Raw genomic sequence first — 6,842 nt, forward strand, 5'->3', positions numbered from 1 at the left:
AGTATGTGCTCCTAGCCCACCGGGCTTCTGTCTGGAGCTGACGTGCGACAAAGGCACACGAGGGAAGCATGGCGAGGTGGACGGTGCGGAGGCGTAAGGAGCAAAATAAGGCAGATGCAGTGGCTCAGTGGCTCCTGGTGGCTGCGAGGAGCGTGGGCAGGACAGACCCAGGAGGGCACCTGGACAGCAGGGCCGGCTGGGGCAAGGTGTGTCAGGCGCTTGTCAGGAGCAAAATGTAAGGGGACACCAAAGAGCTCAGGAATCAACACAGATAGTATTTAATGCAGTATTTTTAAATATTGAAATGATGCAAAGTAACCTCCATGATGAACAAATGTTGGAATTTTAAATTAAGACAGGCCCAGCCCTGCACATGCACAGCCCTGTCAGAGTTTGTTCAGCGTGTAATTTGATTTGTTTAAAATGTTGCTTTAAAATATTGTTTGATTCCTGGATTTTTTTGGCACTCCCTTAACTTTTGCATCTGGACGAAGGCCTCACCCTAATCCCAGCTGGAGAGGGTCAAGGGCTGGTGAATTTGGCTTTGGACCTGCAGAGCTCGTGGTGCCTGAGAGGTGGGGCCAGGAACAGGAAGGAGCTGGTGAGAATGGCACCTGGCATGGGACGGGGCCAGATCAGAGCAGCACTGTGGCCCTTTCCAACCTATGGTTTTGCTGCTGGATGCTTGGCGTTGGTGCTGAGCCCCTGGCCCTCTGAACGGAGTGTGATGAAAAACGGGGCCGGGGAGCTCTTGGGCCCCTCCCTGAAGCAGCAGTGAAGCCAGGGACATGCCGGCAGCAGGCAGGGAGAGGGACGTCTGGGTCTGTGCCTGGAGCCAGCTGCCGCATGGAGGAGCTGGGTGAGGATGTGATGGGAGGAAGACCTTTCCAGTCCTGCATCCTCCGAAGCATAACTGAGTGCTTGTGTGGCTTGGGGGTCACTCTGGTCCGAGGACAGTCTTGCTTTGCTTAGCCAGGCTTTGAAGAGCCAACGGGATACGGACAGCAGCCCTGCTGGGTGGCAGGTTGTCTACCCTCGCCCACTCCACGCTGGAACTGGATGCAGAGCACCTGGATGGCCAGTCCCAGAGTGTCTCTGACACTCCCAGTCACCTCATCCCTTAGACCAGGATAAGATGCGGGACCCCAGCTTTGAGCCTCCCATGGGCTCCATTCCATGTGCTCCTGTAAGCCACTGGGCCTACCTCCTGGCTCCAGGGCTGCTTGGCCATTTGGCTTCTTGGTTTCCTCATCTATACAATGAAAATAATAGTCCCAGCCTTCTCGAGGAGTTACAAGATGCCTTTCATGTGAAAAGCGGAGATTTGGTACCAGACTACCTGGATTTGAATTTTGGCCGTACGCCTCCTAACCTGTGGCTTTGGGCCAGCCTCGCCTCCCTGTCCTCAGTTTCCCCATTTATAGAGCCATCTCATTGAGTTGCTGGGAGGATGAACATAAGGAAGTGTACTGATGTGCCCAGAGCATTGTGATTTTACTTATTATTACCAAACCAGGCACACAATAAGTGCCTAATAGATGCTCAGTGTCATTTCACGGACTTCTGTGTGCCTTATGTGTCTCCAGCAGCCGAGCTCTCGAGGTGGGGAAGCTCTTGACGAGTTGCAGGAGGTAATTAGAAAGAGGAGGTGGCAGGTGCGAGGGTTTGGGTGACACCTGTGGACAGAGAGAGGCCGATGGACCCTGGCAGAGGGGAAGGGGGTCCTTGCACATAGAAAAAGTTTCCTGCATCCAAGATCCTTGTGACTCTGGAACAGAGGCGGCAGAGGTCTGCAAATTCCAAATCATAAACCCAGAAAGCATAGAACATTCCTAGGGAGGACCAGAAACATCATATATCTTAGTGTGTATAGAATTTTCCACGTAGCCAAACAAAAGCACGTTTCTAACTGAAGCTGTTGGAGAGTTCCTGAGGACTTTATACCAGACAAGGGCCAGAAAGTGGAAGTTCAATACGCAGGAGCCATTCCTTTTGTTCACAAATGTTTGCCGTCTTTTCTGTCTATATCTGCGTTCATGTGAGGGCACTCATAGGTCCACCGTCCAGCCCCATGCTTTGTTTGCTACCAAAAAATATCTTAAGAGCTCCTCAGCTGCAAATCCTCCTACCAGGGGGTTCCAGGAACCCAGCCTTGCTCGGGGCTGGGGCCCCTCAGCACCTGCTGCACAGGCGTTGGTCATTAAAACTAAAGTGGTCATGTGCCGTATCCGTGGGCCCTCGGGGTCTGGTGGCACCTGGGCACACAGTCCAGTGGCGGCCTCCCGCCTGCCAGACACCGGAAGTGGGGGCTCCTCATTCCTGTTCCCGGGCGGTGGGGGGAGTGCCCAGAGCTGTCACACATCAGAACCCACCGACTCACACGTTGGGGCACCTTACAGCCCCTTGACAGCCTCTCAGCCTGAGAGACCATCAAACTGAGTTCCTGGAGAGGGTGGCCCTTGAGGCCTGGACACAGGTGTGAACAGGATAGCCCTGCCTAGTCTTGGAGTCCCACTCAGGTTCAGCCTCTTGTGGGTCTGAAGCTCATGCTGGGCCAGTCCCTGCCCCTTGGACAGCCGGAAAGGCAGCCCAGCCCCACAGCCTCATTGTCAGGCTCTGAGAGCCGCCCGGCCTCCAGCTCTGCTCTTTTTTTTTTTTAAAGATGGAGTCTCACTCTGTTGCCCAGGCTGGAGTGCAGTGGTGCCATCTTGGCTCACTGCAATCTCCGCCTCCTGGGTTCAAGCAATTCTCCTGCCTCAGCCTCCTGAGTAGCTGGGACTACAGGCATGTGCCACCATGGCTGGCTAGTTTTTGTATTTTTAGCAGGGACTGGTTTTCACCATGTTGGCCAGGCTGGTCTTGAACTCCTGACCTCAAGTGATCTGCCCGCCTCAGCCTTCCAAAGTGCTGGGATTACAGGTGTGAGCCACTGCGCCCGGCCTCCAGCTCTGCCTTGATTTTCTCTCACGCCTCCTCCTTTCCTCACGGCCCGTTGATGTCTCCAGATGCTCTGCAAAGCCACCCTCCCCTCGGGAGCTCCCCAGCTGGTGACGAGGGACCCTTTGGGGATCACTGCCTAGGCAGTCATGTAGGTCCGTGGGCCCTGCTTCCCAGCTGGACCGAGACCCGGTGCATGGGGTGCGTCTGGTCTGATCCGAGGCCCCCGGAAGCCACAGCCGGGAGGCAGTGAGGGACGGCTGTCATGTCCCCTCTCCCCTGTCTCCCAGGGTCCCTGCGGAGCAGATTTCCCTGCCTGAGCCTCCCAGTTGCCCATACCCTGGCCTCCCAAAGCCCAGCCCGAAGCCTTAGGCATCCTACAACCCGCTTCCTCTAGCCTGCCCTGTCTCTTCTCTGCTGTTCCTGAAACTTGCCTGCCTCTCCGTACCTGTTGGCCAGAGAGAGACTGGAGACCCCGTGGGAACCCCCGAGGGGAGGGAGAAGGCTGCTGTTTGAACGGAGGTGGTCTTTCCCTCTGTCCCTCCCAAGGCGGGTCACACTTGCAGGCTCAGCCTCCTGCTCTGGCAGCGCTTGGGGTGTTGGCTGCCTCCTGGGCACGAGATGGGAGCTGAGGGAGGTGCTTTCAGGACCAGAGTGGCAACCCAGCTGGAGGAGGATTAACAGGCCTGTGGTCAGCAGCAGCCGCCACGGGGACCCCAGCGCTGTACCTGTGCCCCAGCTGACCACTCCCACTTCCCTAGGGTGGGCTGGGGATGGTGGTCTGTTGCCCAGCCCAGGAGGAAGAGGGGCTGTAGTCAGCAGCAGCCACCTCAGGGGACCCCAGCGCTGTACCTGCGACCCAGCTGACCCCTCCCGCTTCCCCAGGGCTGGCTGGGAATGGTGGTCTGTTGCCCAGCCTAGGAGGAAGAGGGACTGTGGCTTCCACTCTAGAGGTCTCTCTCCCTGTCCCTCCCCCAGTGCTGGTCTAACTGCAGGCCTGCCTTAGGCCGTGGCTCCCTGCCGGCACCTGCTGACTAATGCTTAGCAGCATTAGTCCCTAGGAGAGGGCTGGGATGGGGAAGCAGCAAGTCCCGGTCACAGCGGGCTCGGGTTACAGCGGGCTCGGGTTGAGGCACCTCCCGGCCATCCCCAGGAAGCAAGGCCCCACGCAGCCTCCGACTCGCCCACTGCCCGTGTGTATTTCAGGAGGCTGCATCCCCCAAGGCCCCCACCAGGTAACTTCACTGGGCTGGGTGTCGCTGCAAAACCAGCCACTGGGTGCAGTGGTCTTCTGGTGGGGGGCGTGGCTGGGGAGGATGCAGTGGAGAAGAAGCCAGCTCTGTGGTTGGGGGGAGGGTGGACTCTCCGTTTCCTGTCTGTCCGCTGAGCTGGAGCTCATGGTCCCTCCCCAAGGCGCCTGGGCTATGAAGGAGGTCACAGCCCTGCCTTATTCCTGTGGCAGCCTTGGGGAGCCCTGGCCAGTCCTGTGTCTCCTGGGAGGGCGACAGTCTGGTCAGGCTGCAGGGCAGGCCTGGAATGCAGACCCCCGCTTGGCCATGCCGTTGCCTGGCTGCTCTGTCTGGGGACCTTCTGTTTAGGAAGAGAGAAGTGGGCCGGACAGCCTGGCTCAGTGATTGGAAGCTCAGCTCCCCATGTTCAGTCCAGCAGAAAGTTTGCCTCCTCGGAACACTTGTGTGCTTCTGCATGTGTGTTCTTGGCTGGTGGTTCTGCGAGGCCCCTACTGGGCTGCGTGATGTCCTCTGGCCATCCTGGCCACCTTGGTGCCTGGCCCCTATGAAACAGAGATACTACCTGGGCAATCCTCCACTTGTGCTTGCCAGTTTGTGGGACATGTGGCTTCAGTGATGGCTGGTTCTGCTCCACCCAGAGGACCTGGGAATCCTCAGCCCAACTGTCCAGAGGAGTCTTTCTCAGTGGGGGGAGCCCGAGCTGTCCTCCTGGTGGACAGTCCTTTAGATCTCAGGGGGACTTCCCTGCTGGCCGTTCCTCCTGCTGCCCCTGCTCCTCTGTCCCCCAACTGTCTCCCACCGTCTCGCCTGCAGCAGCCAGCTGGCACGGGGACCTCCCCTTTCCTCTGGGATTGCGAATGAGACGACTTCCCTGGTCCTTCTGGGTCCAGATCTCTCTGGAAACAGTCAGTGAAACCCTTGTCTCAGGTGGGAGGAGAATGCTCAGTATTTGGTCACAACGACGGTCCTAACCACATCACTCTCAAATGCTGGCTTTCACTTACCCCTTGCCCTGCCCAACAGTTACTTTTATTATCCCATTTTCCAGATCAGGAAATCAAGGCTCAGAGAGCTTCAGCCACTTGCCTGAGGCCCCACAGTTAAGTGTCTGGATTTGAACCCTGGAGCAGCCTGGCTGCTGAGCTGTCCTGGAGATGGGGTACTGTGCAGTGGTGGGGGTGGGGGTGGAGCTCTGCCGTCACTGACTCCCGGGCTACCCGGAGTGATAACACAGCCCAGTGTCTGGGCCCCTGCCTGAGACTGGCTGGATGCCAGGAGCCCGAGACCTTCCGGCTCTTTCCTATGTAAGGCGCCATGGGGTGAAATGAAAGAAAACCCCAGTTAGAAGGTGTCCCCCTCTTCCTTCAGTCCCTCAGCTGCCCTGGATTTTGAAATAAGACACCGCCCGTCTGTGGGGTGAGCAGGAACAGATTAGAACCGCATTTCTCTCCCGCCAGTCACAGTTGCCAGGAGCTCATCTTTCTCTGTCTTTCTCCTCCCACTGCCGCCTCTCCCCACAAGACTGGGCTGGATGCTGCTGGGAAAGTCAACAGGAAGTCTTTTGGCTGCGGTGGAGGTGGGGGTCTGTGCTTCCCTGGGGACCGAGATGAGGGCTCCAGGTTGGCTCCGGCAAGAGCAGGGAGGCTCACATCTCTGCCTGCTGGTTTTGCTTCCTGTCCTGGGAGAAGGTATCCACATGTCCCAAAATGCACCCTCTGGGTGTACAGGGATGGCTTTTGGGCCATTCACCTGAGGTTTATTGATCTTTCTCTTTGGAACTGGAGTGGCTCCTCCACGGTGGATTGGGCTGAGCTCCGTGCCTCAGCCGACGTCTTTCCCCAGGTGCTTCCTCTCACCGCGCCAGGGTGCAGGTTGCTAGTGGATGGGTCTTCACCCTCGGGGATTGGCAGCTGCCACGCTCATTTCACAATCGAGACACCCTGGCTGAAGTTTCCGCTAAGCTCCATGGAGTGTAGGGATTTTTTTTTGAGATGGTCTCTCTCTGTCGCCCAGGCTGGAGTTCAATGGTCCAATCTCCCGCTCACTGTGATCTCGACCTCCTGGGCTCAGCAATCCTCCCACCTCAGCCTCTACCAAGTAGCTGGGACTACAGGCGTGTGCCACCATGCCTGGTTAATTTTTTAATTTTAATTTTTTTTTTGTAGAAATGGGGTCTCACTGTATTTTCTAGGCTGACCTCCAACTCCTGGGCTTAAATGATCCTCCTGCCTTGGCCTGCCAAAGTGCTGGGATTCCAGGCATGAGCCATTGTGCTCAGCTGGGGTTTTCCTTTAACCCTTCCTGGCCCTTCCCAGGTGCAGGACTCGGGCCTCAGCCTTATGTGTTCTTGAACAGCTCTGGGCTCTGTCCTGTACCTCCTGGGCGTGTGGTCAGGCCTCTCTTGACAGCAGGAGTCTCAGGTGAAGAAGCAGGCAGAACGGAATGCTTGTCATCACCCAGCCTCGGGGCCAGGCGGGGCAGCCAGGACAGTAGCAGTGGCCGGTGTGGCTTCCTGGGAGGTCAGCCCATTGGTGTGGCCGGGGAATGGGGAGGGGAGCTTCTCCCCTTGTCTCCCCTCATTTCTGGTCTCTGGGCCTCCAGGGCCAGGTCTCCAGAGTTCTAGGTGGAGGATGGAGGTTGGGGAAGCTGGGGTGA

The 6,842-nt window shown here is 57.5% G+C and overlaps 1 protein-coding gene across 9 annotated transcripts in view; it reads left to right on the forward strand.

Annotated features, from left to right (window-relative positions):
* SEPTIN9 (septin 9) overlaps positions 1-6,842 on the forward strand; it is a 217,729-nt gene that overhangs the window by 132,549 nt on the left and 78,338 nt on the right. Inside the window, exon 1 of one of the 9 annotated variants that reach the window (XM_063718292.1) lies at positions 3,995-4,172. The exons of the other annotated variants lie outside the window; for them this stretch is intronic. The gene's annotated coding sequence lies outside the window, so the exon portion shown is untranslated. Of the gene's footprint in view, positions 1-3,994; positions 4,173-6,842 lie in introns of those variants that run through there. 9 annotated transcript variants of the gene reach the window in all.

The sequence above is a fragment of the Pongo abelii genome, chromosome 19 (assembly GCF_028885655.2).
Source record: "Pongo abelii isolate AG06213 chromosome 19, NHGRI_mPonAbe1-v2.0_pri, whole genome shotgun sequence".
NCBI classification, from domain to species: domain Eukaryota; kingdom Metazoa; phylum Chordata; class Mammalia; order Primates; family Hominidae; genus Pongo; species Pongo abelii.